We start from the raw sequence: 18,315 nt of genomic DNA, 5'->3' as shown, positions 1-18,315 counted from the left end.
ATTGAATTGGTAATCGATGATATTGATAATCGATGAAAATCGATGTTAGTTAATTGATCGATTGTCATCGATTATCGATGAAATTGATAATCGATGACAATCGATAATCACAAAAACTTTAGCGATCGATTGTTCATCGATTATCAATATCAATCGATTAATTGATATCGATTGTCATCGATTGTTATCGATTGCCATCGATTATCGATTCCATCGATTGTTCAGGTCCTGATATTTTAATAAACTCAAAGCATCACTGCAAACCCTTACACCCCCTCTTTAAAAGGTTTGACCTTTAAATACTCCCCCTCCCCTCTACCCCTATATATACATGTACATGCATAGGAAAAACATTGCCACATCTTAAAAGCTTTTCTCTTAACAGTAATACTAAGATTTTTAAAGATACACATTAAATTAATAATAAGTTTGCATGCACAGCTGCATACAGTGTCTAAAATGGCATGAATTTACTCACAAAGATTCCAGTTTTCCAGTAGTCATTAACCTTTGTTGTGTGCATTTTCCAAATTCCACAACAAGATTGTGATTTTTTTATGACAAATATAACATTTACTGTTGACATTCTGAAAGAAACCAGCAAAACAGACCTCAAAATCTCAAAATTGTTGACATTGTTATGTAATCCACATGAACGCTCAATAGTGAACAGAACTACATGACAAGTGGATTATTTAATATATTTGGGAACGAAAGAGCTAAGTAATGAAGCTGAAGTTTATTTACTCTGACTAAATGAACAGTAATTTTACCTCCATCATGAATATCAATAAACTGCATACACTGAATCGATCTATTTCACTCGGAGTTAACGAAATTCCAGGTGCTTCGTGCAAACTGACATCACTTTCATTCTCATCTCAACTGCTCTTCCAGCACTGTAAAACAAAATAATCATATCACAAGCATTTAAAAATCGTAAGCTTAATTTTCTTCGAGATGTGTTGAAGTGATATTCTTTGTGAATTCGTTCCTCGAAGGCCCAACAATTATTTGTTTACATAATCAAATCCTCCTATTTGATCAGTAAAACCTGGTAAAACTGAATTTTAACGAATAGTATTTTTCAACATTGTTCATGTCACAAGCAAATGCTTAGTGGCGAAAGCAAGTAAAATGTGCCGTCAATATAAGCTTACTTTGCGTATAAAGTAAGCTTAAGACAAAACGTAGAGATATTAAATGACGGAAACACTGCAGTTTTGTACTCACCTTCACCAGTTGGCCACAGTAGGTACACTCGTCTGCTCGTTTTATCTCTGTTCCCTTGTTCTCCGCTATTTCTTTGCCTGTTTCCTCGGCACCTCTCTTGCTATTTTAGTCGCTTTTCTTCGCTACTTTGCTACCAGGTTCGACAGGCGCTTTGCTATACTTTTTCGCCTGCTTTCTGTCCGGGTTTTCTGGATCTCTCGCGATCTCTTTCCCGTCGCAAATCGCTTAAACCCTGTTTCCTCGAAGTTAAGTTTACCCTGCTCTCGTTTGTAGTCATCGGCATAACAAGGAGCCAAAATAAATGTGTTTGTCTCAAGTTCTAACTTTCAGACTAGCTGTTTAGACCTCACACTGCAAAATTATTTCGCGCCAGTACTGCGCGAGTTGTCAAGACCTTTCAAGATCCCGGATGTGCGCAACACCGTACGTACGTACGCCGCCGTACGCGCCCGCGAGGCATGCCGCTAGCCATGATGACCATGAAAACTCGGATGCAGAGGTTTCCTATTTTATTTCATGTGTTTTTTTTTTTTTTTCATGTGTTTTTTTTTATGGGTATGGTGCTCCGCTCTGCGGCCCTTACGGGCCGCTAAGGAGCTCCGCTAAAATTCCAAGAAATATGTAACAAAAAAAGATGAAGCGTTCCTCTTATATACATACTTTTATTAATCAGAATGAAAAACAGTCAATCACAATACTAAGACAATTCTAAGAAATTATGTTGATTAATAACGTTTCTAGAAGAATAAAAAATAACATTGTTTTTACAATGTTTTTTTGTGATTTATTTTTACCATTTTTTGTGATTCAAAAAAAAAAACTTTTTAGACGTTTAAAATTCTTTATGAAGGAGATTATATATTTTTTCTATAAAGCATATTTTTTGCCCTTTCAAATAAGATATTGGAGACTCCATTGCTGTAAATACCTTTGGAGTTATTAAATATAACGTGCAACATAGTCAATTTTGTATATTTTTGTTGTGACAAGAATGAGTATTCGGGAACGGAATAGTCCTAATTATCGCCCACCTAAAATATTAGAAACCTCGAGAGTAACAGTTAACATTTAGTTTTTCACAAGTACTATGTTTGCAACATTAACTTTTGTTTTTGAGACGAAGTCTACCCTACAATAAAAACATCCTTGCAAATCATGTGATTTCATTGCGTTGCGTTGCAAACTGCTGACTCGACGAAATTCTACATCATTCATGAAAAGTGTCATAAGTGAAAATTGCACTATACTTAACTTACTTAACGTAGTTGTGACACCAGTATCTGATCAACTAGCAAGATCAATAAAAACGTGTTTCGTTTGAAAATTGTCGCATTGTAAGCAGACAAAATTTCCCACAGTATATTTAAACCGTAACCAAAACCAGTGATTTGTGAAAAAATATTCGTGCGAATACTTGAATTTTATAATGCAAAGTGAGAAATACATAATTAATAACAATTCCGCAAAATTGGTTTAAGAGGAAATGCCGGATTGAAATGACTAAAATTGTTCTGTCTAAAGTCTAAACTTCTTCTTGTGCTGTGTGTTTCAATGTTATTGTTAAAGGCGTTCGGTGCTACTGACGGCAGGTGCGATGACTCAAAGGAATTTCTTGGTATTTTCCCCTGACAGCCTAGTTATGTCGACATGCCTGTATCATGAGACATTAAAAATTATAAACCGTGATTTCTTGGAAAAAAAAAAACTTTTTTATCTGCAGTCAAGTGCAGGTGTTATAGCTGTTCTCTTAGCGTTTCCCCGTAGCCTGGGAGGTATCCAGTCGAGGTATCTAATCAAGTTAATTCACTTCATTTTTGCAAGTTTGGTTGACTTCCTAGACTGTGCGAAAAGATTTACCATACCGAACTAAATTAATGTTTTCTTTCTAACAGAGAACATTAAACACAAAAAGAATCCGCTGTTTAAAAATTGTAGTACTGTTTTGAATTGGAAATGTTTTGAATTGGCTTAGAAACTAGTGAAATTGCTTAGTAAGTCTTCTGTCTTGAATTAATTATTAAGTATTACCAATGTCCTTCAATGTCTTCTGTCTTGAATTAATTATTAATGTCGAGCTTTAGCTGCCTTAGAAACAAGTAAAATTGCTTAGTAAGTCTTCTGTCTTGAATTAATTATTAAGTATTACCAATGTCCTTCAATGTCTTCTGTCTTGAATTAATTATTAATGTCGAGCTTTAGCTGCCTTAGAAACAAGTAAAATTGCTTAGTAAGTCTTCTGTCTTGAATTAATTATTAAGTATTACCAATGTCCTTCAATGTCTTCTGTCTTGAATTAATTATTAAGTATTACCAATGTCCTTCACTTTCCTAAGAAAGTGCGAAACTAAGTAAAGTTCAGAAATCTCTTTCGTGAAATTTTTGTACACCAACATTAAGCTGCCGTTAGGTGTTATCTCTACTCCTTTAACATTTCCCACATAGTTTTCAATTCTTCGATAGCTTCTGAAGACACCCAGCCCGACGACAATTCGCCTTCAACTTTCAACAATTCTATTGATTTGGTGAGTGATTCTTCCGTCAGTAGGGCATCGGGATGAGCACATTTATTTCTGCTTCGCTTACAATGTGTTATTGCATGAAGGTGCCGCTCCGAATCCCATTTCAGCTTCTTTCGGAGCCCATCCCATCTTGCTCTCGCTATGGTTCCTCCTTTGGCTAGATGATTTTCAATATCTTTTACCTTGTATACTGCTAATGCTGGATAAGACTTACGTTGAAACACATGTTGGTACATCATGGTTTGAACACCGTCACACAGAGCTCCCAAATACAAGTAAGCTTCGCTTACCGTCGCAGGCGTTGATGGAAGAGATTCTCGCTCTTTAAGTTTCTTTTCTAACGTCTCGTTTTCGTTTTTCAACTGGTCGACTTTCCCTTTTACCACTCCAAGCTCCCCTTCGAGAGTTAACAACCTGTCTTGAAGAATATTCCTTTCGGTTTCCAGCGCTTTAATCCTTCCCTCTAAGTCCTTGATAATTTTATTGCTTTCTTTAAGCTGCTTTATTTCTTGTTCTTTCTTTCTGAGTTCCTCTTTATAATATAGGTAAGACTCTTCCAAAGGAGTTTCCCAGTGTTTTTTTTGTGAAGACATAATTCGTCAAAGTTACGAAAGTTAAGTTGTATTTTGCAGTGTTAATTATATCTGGTTTACGGTGAAGCATCAACGCACGCTTAAGCTTTTTGCACTCCCTATTTTCAAGTATGCTATTTATAAAGAACAAGGTCTATTAAATAGTCTTACATCACGTGTCCCAATGATCCTATTGAAAATACGATAACACTACAGATCGAACCAATCAAATTTTCTTAAAGTTTGATTGGAGAATCCACCTGGAGAATAACAACTGCGGTGAGTACCTTATAATGCAAAATTTTCGTGTTGCATAATTAATAATATAGGGTGAATCCACCACCTCTTTAACAAATATTTCTGTTTCATCTTGTGCTACATGTGCAGCATTCAGTGAATGTAAATTCCAAAGTTCGGGTCAGCGTCAATTTGTTAGGAGTAGAAATATGATTCTGGAACGAAAAAAAATGTTGCAATTAGTCTTTTACAGCGTTTGGCCCGGCTAAACTGGTGCGATGACGTGAGAAAATTTCTTGGAATTATTTAATTATTTCTATACAGTAGTAGGAACGGAACTGACGCTTTTAAAACGAATCACAAAACAATTCGAAACTAAACAGTTGTACCACTTCAGAAAAAATCTTGTTTGACTAAGCACATCGCTATACACACGATTTCTATGACATCACCTAATGGCACTGACTAGTCAAAGTCATTTTCACGTTTTGTTTCCAACCCAAAATAATAAGAAGAAGGTTCTAGATAAATATAGTTCCGCGCACTCATTTCTCGGAAAGCAGAGAGGGATGGCTTTTTTTGCCATATGTCATTTGTCAGAACTTGTTGTTTTAGAATCAGAAAACTCTGATTAAAAGCCCCATACAGTGTTTTTCGCTCAGTTCATGCACGTACAAGAGTGAATCACTTTAGACACATCTTAATTAACCCAGACGTCCCGCATTTTTTAACACAAACTGCGCGCTACACCTGCTTGTGAAGCGGCAAAACCAAACAATTCTGAGTCGTGGAATCACATACCTTATTCGCGCCAGTCTCTTACAAGAGCGAGTATAAATAAGAGCCCTGCATCTCATTTCGGCCCAGTTCGCGTAAGAATCCTTCGCTTCTGTTACCTGATGTGTTGTAAAAGCAAATGTTAAACTCCGTTTTGGCCGCTGTCTTTCAAGCTTAAGCATTTCTTCGACGCCTTTACACTTCTGCAGCTATCCAGTCCCAAGTCCGGCACTATCTGGTAAAGTAGCGTCGTGTATTTATCTGTTTTTGTCATTTACTGGCTTGCTTTTTAATACCACGTGTTCCCTAGTTAGCTCTCGTTTGTGCAACGCTTTTTCCTCGGTTCCCTCGCTTAAAGTTTGCACGCTTGCACTGTTGTGAATGTTTATTTTATGCGTGCTTCGCCTTGCAAACTCCGGGTTTGTGAAGTGCTTTTCCCGTCGGTCGGCTTCCAACACATTTTGCACACGTTTATTCAGTTTATTTGTTATGTCAGTGTGCTTCGCCTCGCAAACATCGGGTTTGTGCAGTGCTTTCCGTTTGCACACGTTTATTTTGTTATGTTGGTGTGCTTCGCCTCGCAAACATCGGGTTTGTGCAGTGCTTTCCTTTTGCACACGTTTATTTGTTGTAAGTGTGCTTCGCCTCGCAAACATCGGGTTTGTGCAGTGCTTTCCTTCATTTTTGCACACGTTTATCTGTTATGTTGGTGTGCTTCGCCTCGCAAACATCGGTTTTGTGCAGTGCTTTCCTTCATTTTTGCACACGCTTATCTGTTATGTTGGTGTGCTTCGCCTCGCAAACATCGGTTTTGTGCAGTGCTTTCCTTCATTTTTGCACACGCTTATCTGTTATGTTGGTGTGCTTCGCCTCGCAAACATCGGGTTTGTGCAGTGCTTTCCTTTTGCACACGTTTATTTGTTGTAAGTGTGCTTCGCCTCGCAAACATCGGGTTTGTGCAGTGCTTTCCTTCATTTTTGCACACGTTTGATCTGTTATGTTGGTGTGCTTCGCCTCGCAAACATCGGTTTTGTGCAGTGCTTTCCTTCATTTTTGCACACGCTTATCTGTTATGTTGGTGTGCTTCGCCTCGCAAACATCGGGTTTGTGCAGTGCTTTCCTTTTGCACACGTTTATTTGTTGTAAGTGTGCTTCGCCTCGCAAACATCGGGTTTGTGCAGTGCTTTCCTTCATTTTTGCACACGTTTATCTGTTATGTTGGTGTGCTTCGCCTCACAAACATCGGGTTTGTGCAGTGCTTTCCTTCATTTTTGCACACGTTTGATCTGTTATGTTGGTGTGCTTCGCCTCGCAAACATCGGGTTTGTGCAGTGCTTTCCTTCATTTTTGCACACGCTTATCTGTTATGTTGGTGTGCTTCGCCTCGCAAACATCGGGTTTGTGCAGTGCTTTCCTTCGTTTTTGCACACGTTTATCTGTTATGTTGGCGTGCTTCGCCTCGCAAACATCGGGTTTGTGCAGTGCTTTCCTTCATTTTTGCACACGTTTATCTGTTATGTTGGTGTGCTTCGCCTCGCAAACATCGGGTTTGTGCAGTGCTTTCCGTTTGCACACGTTTATTTTGTTATGTTAGTGTGCTTTGCCTCGCAAACATCGGGTTTGTGCAGTGCTTTCCTTTTGCACACGTTTATTTGTTTTTAGTGTGCTTTGCCTCGCAAACATCGGGTTTGTGCAGTGCTTTCCTTTTGCACACGTTTATTTGTTTTTAGTGTGCTTTGCCTCGCAAACATCGGGTTTGTGCAGTGCTTTCCTTTTATTTGCACACGTTTATTTGTTGTTAGTGTGCTTCGCCTCACAAACATCGGGTTTGTGCAGTGCTTTCCTTTGCACGCCTTTAATTTGTTTAGTCAGCGTGCTTCGCCTCGCAAACACCGGGTTTGTGCTGTGCTTTCCTTGGCCCCTGTGGAATTGTACGCTTTTATGCTTTATTTGTACTTGTAACTGTGAGGTTTTTTGTTGCGTACTTTGCCGTGCCAACTTCGGGTTTTTGCATAGTGCTTTCCACTTCTTTAGCTTCCCTTTAATTTGTACACTGGTTTGTTTCGTTCCTTCCGGTGAAACTTATGTTTTGTGTTGTTTGCCTCACAAACAACGGGTTTTGTGAAGTGCTTTTATTTGGCTGTATTGCTTTTTGATGTTTTGTTATGCAAACTTTGCCTTTCAAATTTCGTATTTGGGTAGTGCTATTCCCTAGGCGCCCATTTTTTAATTTCATTGCGTGAGTTTTTTCAATGTGGTTTCTTTGTGCGTGTCTCGCCTCCCGACATAGGTTGGTGGAGTTCAGTTCAGTGTCCCAATTTCCAAGTTTTGAGTTTGCACGTTTGAAGATTTTGTAGCTTTCTAGTCTAGGTTAGATTTACATGGTTCCCATTGTCTCCCCTCGTTTTTTGCCCTAATTATTGCTTTATTTTGTTGTTTTCCTGTCATGTTTTCTATTTTGCGTCATTTGCATCTATTTGGTGTCATATCGTTAGCTTTCTTTTGTTTGCCAGCCACTTCGCAGCTTCTTTTGTTTTTTTCTTTTTGCCACCGTATTGTTTTACATGTTTTGCTCTGGCATATCTGTTTGGGTTTTCTTGACAGCAAAGTTCACTGTTTTTACACGTTTCGATTTTACTGCCCTATTGTCCCCGGCCATTTTTTCTTTTCCTTTTCTTCCCATGGTGGCCTGAAAGGGTGTCTAATGCCCTAGTCGGATTACTGACGCTCAGGCTGCCATTCCTTGGGTGGGTTCTCTCGTGTATTTCCCGCGCCAAATCTTTTTGTCCTGTGCCATCTTATTTATCCTGGATTTTCAGTACTTCAAGTTCTTTCACCCAAGGGAAGGCAGTCTAGCCTCAGTTATTGTATGCTTTGTTTGTGTGAAAAGTGCTCAGCCTTAGGCCGTTGATAGCGAACTTTAGCCCCTGGAACCTAGTTTAGACCTTGTCAGCTAGATTGGTTAGTGTCTTGTTAGCCTTTCGTCTTCAGTTATGGGTTGCTGGGAAGGATTTTTCTGGTTTGAGTTTTGGGTCTTTGGGTTTGAGTATTGGCGATGTCTTGGGTCATCTGGTTTTGGGCCATGTAATGCGCAGACTTCTGAGCGCGGGAGCATATCTCCATCTCTTATTAGCGAGCGTGAAAGGGACTGTCGCGAATAGTATGCTATTCGCGCCAGTCCCTTACAAGAGCGAGTATAAATAAGAGCCCTGCATCTCATTTCGGCCCAGTTCGCGTAAGAATCCGGGCTGTTGTGGCCGAGACATGTTGTTTATTCCTTTCGCGCTTGCCTCTCTATGCTACCGTGCTTTTTCTTTTCCCACCCTCCCTCACCCTTTCCATTTCCGCTTCCAACTTACCAAAGCGCGGTCGCATATCTCCATCTCTTATTAGCGAGCGTGAAAGGGACTGTCGCGAATAGTATGCTATTCTCACTAATAGTCCGGCGGCTTAGCTCGAAATTTTAGTTGAATTGTGCACTTTTTGATACAAGCATGAAACTTGGCACAATGAAAGTGGTCACCAACAGAAGTTTTTTCAGATATAGTGCCAAGCCCGAAAAACACCGGTTTCCATGGAAACCGTAATTTATTAAAATCAATGAAATTTCGTGAAATATTTGTTTGTCCTGGTTTATAGACAAATACTACTAGTTGTACCTTTCGGTAAGTGCCAACGAGCGAAATACTCATGTTTGTTCATAAGAACAGATATTGAATGGTTTTTGATAGAACTATATTTGAATGACCAAAATATGGTAAATTGTATTTTAGGTAATATGCTAAAAAAGTGCTACTGGTGTTCATAAATGACACAGGCTTGATAGCCTGCGTAGCAGGCGCCGTAGTTTCCAGCGCGCGTATTCTCGCGATCGCGCACTCTTTTAAACACACTAAAAAACGTACACAGATGTCTGCTACGCAGGCTACGGGATTGACATATTGATAACTCTTGACAAATCTTTAAATTCTTTTCAACGTTAAAATGTCACAAAATGTAGGCAATAAATGAGGTTCAATCACTGTTTTTTAAATACAACACGCGATGGTTAAAATGTTTCCGTTCACAAAAGGAAATTTCAAGAACCTCTTATAAATCAAATCCCAAAATCAAAACCGCTAAGATGCTTTTTTAAAAATAATTTTCAGTAATCAGAGACAGTAATGCACGGGTCAGATTTCAGTCTCGCATGCGAAGTGTCATGTTCTATTGTTCAATTACGCAAAACTTGAAAAATTTGAACAGAAAACAAAACTTGAACGGTCAAGGATTATTTGGAGACAAAATTTTTATTCAAGTAAACATTACATTTGCCGTTAGAAGCAAAAAACTTTTGACTTTCTTGTGTGTATGACATGCAGTAATTTTAGTGAGTGTCGCTTTGTATTGATGTTACTTTCCTTCACGGAGCGAAAATGCGTGCCAAATAAAATATAAACGGTTTTTGATTTGGAATAAATCATCGGTCAAACAATTACTATAAACACAATCACCACTAAAAGGAAGCATTTACCCGACTTCGGCATTCTCATAAGTCAAGAAAACTCTATTTGAAGTCAACAGTCCGCTTTTGATTTTCATGTCTCTCTTCGATCGTAAATCAAAGGACTCCAAAGTCGAAAGATTATTTCATCGCTTTAAAGACCTTGATGTTCGTTTTTTCGGCAGTCGAATATTCTGTAGGGTATTCTCTTTCGATTTATCGTTCCCTAAAGGTGTATTTATCGGTAAATTAAAGGGATGAATGACCACATTGAAAATTTTAACCGCGAGCCGCGTGGACGCCATTTTGGTCATTTGCTCTCTAGCAAGGAGTGAGAGACTGGGAACCAGTTGGGAAGAACAATACAACCCAAATATGGGGTTTACTTACACCCAAATATGGTCAAAAAAAGAGTCCCTTACGCAGAACTTAAGATTTTCTCTGCCTATACACTCATACGCACACGGCTCTATGATTCTGCCGCCTCGACAGCCTCGCCTCTTGGCTCGGCTGTCTCGTTGGCAATTATGTCAGGAAGTGATATCAAGTCGCACGTACAAAATTTAGAATGAAATGCTGTAATTTAGACTGTTCACAGCCCTATATTTTCCTATTTTTCTTCTGTTAGCGAACAGTTCACCGATCGCGAGAGACCTGGACGCTAGCGCAAAACGAAAGACGTCATTGCTGTTTACTAGCTGAAAATAGGAAATTGGCGTTGGCACTATATCAAGAATTGATTAGTTTACGAATGCTTGTAATCCCGCAAAGTTTGGTGCTTGTATCAAAAATCGCACAATTCAGTAGCTAAGCCGCCGGACTATAATTTTCGCGAGTACTTTTTTTAGCGACACAAAAATTAGTACCATATTGAAATATAAACAGTAACATTTGGAACTGCAACTATCTACTGTTCGAAATTTCTTTCCGTCTTGTTTTTAAAAGCACCCATCCTCTGATTACTGTTTTCTAACTTTCCTTAAGCTCAAAAATCGGCCAAAACCTCTTAAGTGCAGTCACCAGGCTCCTGGTAGTTAAATTGAGTATTTTCCAGTAGTTTCTTAGTCCTTGACAACTGATCCATAACCCTCGAAAACAAAATCCTGTTCCTGTCGGTAATTCAAGAGTTAGATTACTTCGCAACACAGGTGCCAACGAATCAAGTGCACTTCCTTCAGCTTGGCTACAAAAAACGACCAGCCAAAAGGACCATTTTCAAATTCAAAATCTTCCAAGAAAGAAACCCGGTTTAGGCGGCGTTTCAAGATATGGTTTACCGCGCAACACATGTACCAAAGAATTAAATCCGCCTTATTCACCTTCCCTTGACGACAAATCGGCCGATTACGGCACAGATGAGGTACACCTAAGCTTTGCAGGGTTTGCTAAACGCCCAACAAGACAGTTTGATAGACCTACACATGAATATACAGGTCAAAGGAAAGGACACGGAGTAAAGCCTAAACCTAGAGTTCATTTTCCACAAGGTCGTCGCCCTGGGCGTGAAATGCGGACCTCAGCATCTACCGACTGGGGTACAAGAAACTAGAATTGCATTAAGCAGCAGAAACTTGATCGGAGTTAAGAGTTAGCGAGCGTTCAAGTGTGACCCAAGTGTCCTTCTCGTTTGACCTACTAGCTTGCTTGCGCTCTTATCGTTTTTCGTGTGTTTTATTGGTACTTTTCAAACTTACAATATTTGTTAAAGTTGCTTAAAAAGCGTAGTAGAATTCTATTAGTGCATTAACGCAAATGCGATAATCTTTAAGTAAAATGTTTTAGAAACGTTCTCTGGTTAAAAATTTAGAAATATAAGCTTTCGGCTGCCAAACTGCAGCCTTTAACGAATGATAAAAATGGCGCGAATGAATAAATATATAGGGTAAAAATGTGTGAAAAAAAAAATTACAGAATAAAAATGCGTAAAAAGGTGACAAGAAAAATAGTGAGAATATGATAATAAAAGAGAACTATTTTAAAAGAATAGAATATTGTGGAGGTAATGACCTAGCATTGTTGTCCGCTTCAGTTGTCATGGCAGTGTGCCATGACTCAAGAGTTTTTCGCACGCGATAGTCTCCTTTGTCAATGACTCTTGCATTTTTGAAATCAATTTGATGGTCATTCATCCATGCATGGTTTGCAATGTTCGATCCTTTGTTACAATATTTGACGTTTCTGATGTGTTCTTTTCTTCGCGTCTGTAGACATCTGCCGGTTTCTCCAATGTAACTCCAATTACAGTCATTACAAGGAATCTTGTAGACCACATTTGTTTGAAGGTGGCTGGGAGGTCTGAATTTTGTTGAAGGAAACTCTTGGTGAAGGGTTCTGTGGGGTCTGGTGACGACAGGAATTCCATTGTTTTGAAGCAATCTTTTAAGCGGTTCGGTGAGGCCATTGATATAGGGCAGACAAGCCAAGTTAAATGATTCTGATGGCTCGACCCACTTAAAAAACAAACCAACAAGTTCCTCCGGAGAGGGAATTGTTTCTGTAGTGCGTTTTTTCTTTAAGATGTTAGAGATAATTGTTTGGGGGAAGCCATTCGCTTTTAAGGCATCAGAGATATGTTTGACTTCATTCGATTTTGCGTCTGCGGTGCTTGGGAGGTTACACGCGCGGTTCAGAAGAGTGGAAGCTGTACTGATTTTGTGTTTCTTCTCATGATGCGAGTTAAAGTCTAAATACCTGTCTGTGTGTGTAGGTTTTCTGTATACTTCGATGGTAATTTTGCCATTTTTTCTGTCGACGAGGGTGTCCAGGAAGGCGATTTGGCCATTGCTTTCAGTTTCGATGGTAAAGGAGGTCTTGGGGTCGATGGAATTCAAAGTGTCGTGGAACGCTGAAATGGCGTCTCTCTTGATGATGACAAAGCTGTCGTCCACATATCTTTTCCAAATTTTGGGTGGTACCGTGGAATTAATCAGAGCTGAATCTTCAATTACCTCCATGCAGAGGTTAGCTACAACAGGGCTAACCGGCTTGTCTGCGGCTTGGCTTGTCTGCCCTATATCAATGGCCTCACCGAACCGCTTAAAAGATTGCTTCAAAACAATGGAATTCGTGTCGTCACCAGACCCCACAGAACCCTTCACCAAGAGTTTCCTTCACCAAAATTCAGACCTCCCAGCCACCTTCAAACAAATGTGGTCTACAAGATTCCTTGTAATGACTGTAATTGGAGTTACATTGGAGAAACCGGCAGATGTCTACAGACGCGAAGAAAAGAACACATCAGAAACGTCAAATATTGTAACAAAGGATCGAACATCAGTTCTATTTGTAAATCTGCCTCTTATCATCTTCGCAACATCTCCCGTATAAGGAAATACTTATCCACGAAAACAACCGAGATCTTGGTCCATGCTTTTGTATCGTCCAAACTCGACCACTGCAACTCTCTCTTGTATAATGTGCCGAAGTACGCTTTAAAAAAGCTCCAGTCTGTTCAGAACGCCGCTGCTCGACTTATCACTTGTTCCCGAAAATACGACCACATCACTCCAATACTGAAAGAACTACACTGGCTTCCTGTTTCTGAACGCATTAAATTCAAGATTCTGCTACTTACCTTCAAAGCTCTCCATCAACAATCTCCTATCTACATTCAAGATTTGCTAACGTACTACCAACCTTCAAGAACCCTCCGATCATCACACTCTTCACGTCTCAACCCTGTCAAATTCCACCTCAAGTCCTATGGGTCTCGAGCTTTTTCTGTTTCCTCGCCTGAACTTTGGAACAGTTTGCCTGTTTTTATCCGCTCGTGTGACAATTTAAGTTCTTTTAAATCAAAACTCAAAACGTTTCTTTTTAAAACTTATTACTCTTAGCGATTTTTACTTTTTATTACTTTTAATGCAAATTTTTAATTTTAAGATTTATTCAGCTAATTTTAACAAAATTTTTATTGATTTTATTATATATATATATATATATATATATATATATATATATATATATATATATATATATATATATATATATATATATATATTTTTAAACATTTGTAAAGCGCCTAGAGCAGGCCTGGATAGGCGCTATAAAAATATATTTATTATTATTATTTATTATTATTAACATTGCAAACCATGCATGGATGAATGACCATCAAATTGATTTCAAAAATGCAAGAGTCATTGACAAAGGAGACTATCGCGTGCGAAAAACTCTTGAGTCATGGCACACTGCCATGACAACTGAAGCGGACAACAATGCTAGGTCATTACCTCCACAATATTCTATTCTTTTAAAATAGTTCTCTTTTATTATCATATTCTCACTATTTTTCTTGTCACCTTTTTACGCATTTTTATTCTGTAATTTTTTTTTTCACACATTTTTACCCTATATATTTATTCATTCGCGCCATTTTTATCATTCGTTAAAGGCTGCAGTTTGGCAGCCGAAAGCTTATATTTCTAAATTTTTAACCAGAGAACGTTCCTAAAACATTTTACTTAATTATGAATCCTGGTTACTCTTCCATTTTCAAGCGATAATCTTTATTGGTTAAGCTACTTCTATACTATCTGACGTTAGAATACGAGTTCGCGCGAACGTAGAATGTATGTGTAGCATTTGTTGTAAGCTTAGGTCAGCGTTCTACATTGGGCGAATGCTCATAGTAATAAAACGTGTTCTGTACATCCGCCATCTTGTGTTGTGTTCCTTTACACTTCATGGTGTCAGAAGCGGGATGGAGCACCTAAAACCGCCTGAAGCTCTCATACTGAGTGCGGCGACGAATAAAGCCGAGGCATGGCGGCGTTGGAAGATGTCCTGGGAGTTGTACAAAGTGGCAAGTGGTCTCGATAAGAAGGATGAAAAAATTCAAGTCGCCACGTTGCTCCATGTGCTTGGAAAGGAATGCGTGGAGGTCTATTCAAATTTCGTTTGGGAAAACGAAGGTGATCTTAACAAAATAGCGGTAGTGGAGGAGAAATTCAAGGCTTATTGTGCGCCATTGACATCAATCCACTTTAATCGCCATTTGTTTGTCGAACGCAAACAGCAAGACGGCGAGACAGTCGACGAATTTTGCAGCGCTTTGAAAACACTTGCCAAGAATTGTGATCTCGGCAACAAAGAAGAATCCTGGGTAACGTCTATGTTAGTTCTGGGCCTCAAGGACCCGAGTGCAAAGGAGAGACTTATGGAAAGAGATCAGAATCTCGAAAGAACATTACAAGCCGCACGTATCTCCGAAACAAGTAAACAACACATGAAGACTTTAAAGGACGAGAGCAGCAAAGTTGAGAAAGTGGATTCAGTAGACGGTTCAGGTCGTACGCATCAAGGTGGTATTGGTTGCAGGAACTGTGGTATTTTGCATGGGCTTGGGAGAGGTTTATGCCCTGCAGCTGGTAAACAATGCCACAAGTGTAAGAAGATGAATCATTTTGCAAGGATGTGCCAAAGCCCAGGAGGACAAAAACAGCAGGTAAACACAGTTTATGATTTTGACTCTGACTCTGAGACTATGTTTATTGGTTCAGTCAACTCGGGGGACCAAGACTGGGTTGAAACAGTAGATTTTGGCAGTGTTAAAGAGGTGTTTAAGCTAGACACTGGTGCCCAGTGTAATGTTTTGCCAAAAACTGTGTATGACAAGATCACAACTATGCCTTTGCTACCATCCTCTGCAAGACTAGAAAGTTATTCGAAGACCTCTATAAAACCAGTTGGAAAATGTGAGTTGACATGTTGTGTGCGGGGGCAGAAACATCAAGTCTTATTTCAAGTAGTAGATGGCAGTTATACTCCCCTCCTAGGTCGGGCTTCCTGTGAACAGATGGGTCTAATACAACGCATAAACACTATCAGTAGCAGAAGTATCCTGGATGAATTTCCAGACGTATTCCAAGGGCTGGGATGCCTACCCGGGAAATATCACATCAGCATTGACCCCTCTGTCCCACCTGTCATCCACCCACCCAGAAGAGTTCCTCACTCAAAACGGGACCCGTTGAAAAAAGAGCTAGACCGCATGGAAAGTGTTGGCATAATTGAGAAAGTGCCCTTAAATGAACCAGCAGATTGGGTTAGCAGTCTTGTGTGTGTTGATAAACCAGATGGGTCCATTCGGGTGTGCCTTGATCCAAGGGATCTTAACAAAGCCATTAAGAGGGAACATTACCCACTTCCTTTAGTGGAAGATATCACAGCCAGTTGCGCAGGAGCTACATTGTTTTCAACCTTGGATACTGAAAAAGCTTTCTACCAAATTCAGTTGGATGAGGAGAGTAGCAAACTTTTGACATTTAATACACCTTTCGGGAGGTATCGTTACCTGAGGATGCCAATGGGTATCAAGTCTGCCCCAGAAGTGTACCAATGCAGAATGGAGCAAGTGTTCGAAGGGCTCACAGGAGTCAAAGTTATCATGGATGACATAATTTCGCATGGAAGCAGCAAGGAAGAACATGATACCCATCTGAGGGCTGTTTTGCAGCGTGCCCGAGACAACAATCTGCGATTAAAGAAGTCCAAGTGTCATATCGAGCAGGAAGAGGTGAAGTTTCACGGGCACGTTTTCACAAAGGATGGGTTGAAGACTGATCCAGAGAAAGTAAGAGCAGTGGTCGAGATGCCAAGGCCAGCTGACAAGGCTGGTGTTCAGAGACTGTTGGGCATGGTTAACTATGTCAGCAAGTTTATTCCAAACATGTCAGACCTTACTGCACCCATAAGACAGCTGTTACATCAGGATGTAGAGTAGCACTGGGAAGAGCAGCACGAGGCCAGTTTCAAGAAAGTCAAGGAAGCTCTTGCTCTCTCGCCTGTGTTGGGGTACTACGATGCTAAGAAAGAGTTAACCCTCCAAGTGGATGCCAGCTCAACAGGTCTGGGTGCAGCACTGATTCAAGAAGGGCAACCCATAGCGTACGCTTCAAAGGCACTCACGCCCACCCAACAGAAGTACGCCCAAATTGAAAAAGAACTCTTGGCTGTGGTATTCGGGTGTGCGAAATTCCAAGAGTATATCGTGGGTCGTACGGTCACCATTGAAACGGATCACAAGCCTTTAGAGTCAATCATCAAAAAGCCCTTACATGCATCACCATTGCGCCTGCAAAGGATGCTCGTTCAACTCCAACACTACCCAGAAATTAACCTGGTCTACAAGCGTGGTGTAAGTCTACATTTAGCAGATGCCCTGTCCAGAGCTCATCTGGAGGAACAGCTGACGAATGCTGAACAGTTAGATGTAAACTTAGTGGAACACATGATCTCAGACCCACAGTTGGTCAGGTTGGTTGAAGAAACTAAAAAAGATGAAATCCTTCCTGAGCTGCAAGAAGTAATTTTGTCCGGTTGGCCAGAGTCGAGAGGTCAGGTGCCAGAAAAGCTGAAGGGGTTCTGGAATTACAGGGATGAGCTCACTGTATACCATGGGTTGGTATTGAAGGGCCAGAAGATCTTCACACCCAAACGTCTAAGGGGAGAGATGCTAGAGAAATTACACGATGGACACTTGGGTATTAACAAAACACTAATGAAAGCACGTGATGTCTTGTTCTGGCCAGGCATGGCTGCAGAAATAACTGAGAAGATCAAGAAGTGTCCAGTGTGTCTAGAGAATCGGCCAAGTCAGCAGTCTGAACCGCTAAAGTCACACGAGATTCCGCCACCGCCTTGGGCTAAGGTTGGCACAGACCTTCTGTACAAAAACGGTAGGAACTACCTTGTGACCATTGATTATTACTCCAAGTGGCCAGAACTGACCTTGCTTAACTCTATGACCAGCACTTCAGTCATTACAGCCTTAAAGTCTCAATTTGCAGGGTATGGTGTCCCATCAGTCGTCATGTCTGACAACGGTCCATGTTACAGTTCTGAGGAGTTTAAGCAGTTTTCACAAGATTGGTGTTTTCAGCATGTCACATCTATTCCTGGCTACCCCCAGTCTAATGGTCAGTCAGAGAAAACGGTCCAAACCCTCAAAGCTATGCTGGAGAAGGCTGATGACCCATACAAAGCCCTTCTTTCATACAGAAATACGCCTTTGGAAGGTGTAAATTTGTCGCCAGCTCAGATGCTTATGGGTAGACGTCTGAGAACCCCCATCCCTGTAACTGAGGATATGTTGAAACCCCAACTGTATGACCCTGAAAAAGTGCTCCCAAAACTTAAGGAAAGGCAAAGAAAGCAGAAAATGCACCATGACAAGACAGCTAAGGAATTGCCACCTCTGAAGGAAGGTGAGGTTGTGAGAGTAAAGGAAGGCAGAAAGTGGAACCCGGCCAGAGTCACACAAGTTCTTCCTTCACCTAGATCCTATAAGGTGGAAACGGAGAATGGAGAGTACCGAAGAAATCGTCGGCATCTGTTAAAGACTGGAGAGTCACAAACACAAGATGTCACAACTGATGATGACCTAACCGAAACAGGATCAGAGTCAACTTCTGTTGCAGCTACCCCTGAGCATCCTGAAACGCAACCGGTTGTAACGCCAACGACTACTACCTCTCGATCTGGTAGGACAATC

The sequence above is a fragment of the Oculina patagonica genome, chromosome 12 (genome assembly GCF_052425735.1).
Source record: "Oculina patagonica isolate OP01 chromosome 12, crgOcupat, whole genome shotgun sequence".
Lineage (NCBI taxonomy): Eukaryota > Metazoa > Cnidaria > Anthozoa > Scleractinia > Oculinidae > Oculina > Oculina patagonica.
Note: the sequence above shows the minus strand (reverse complement) of the source record.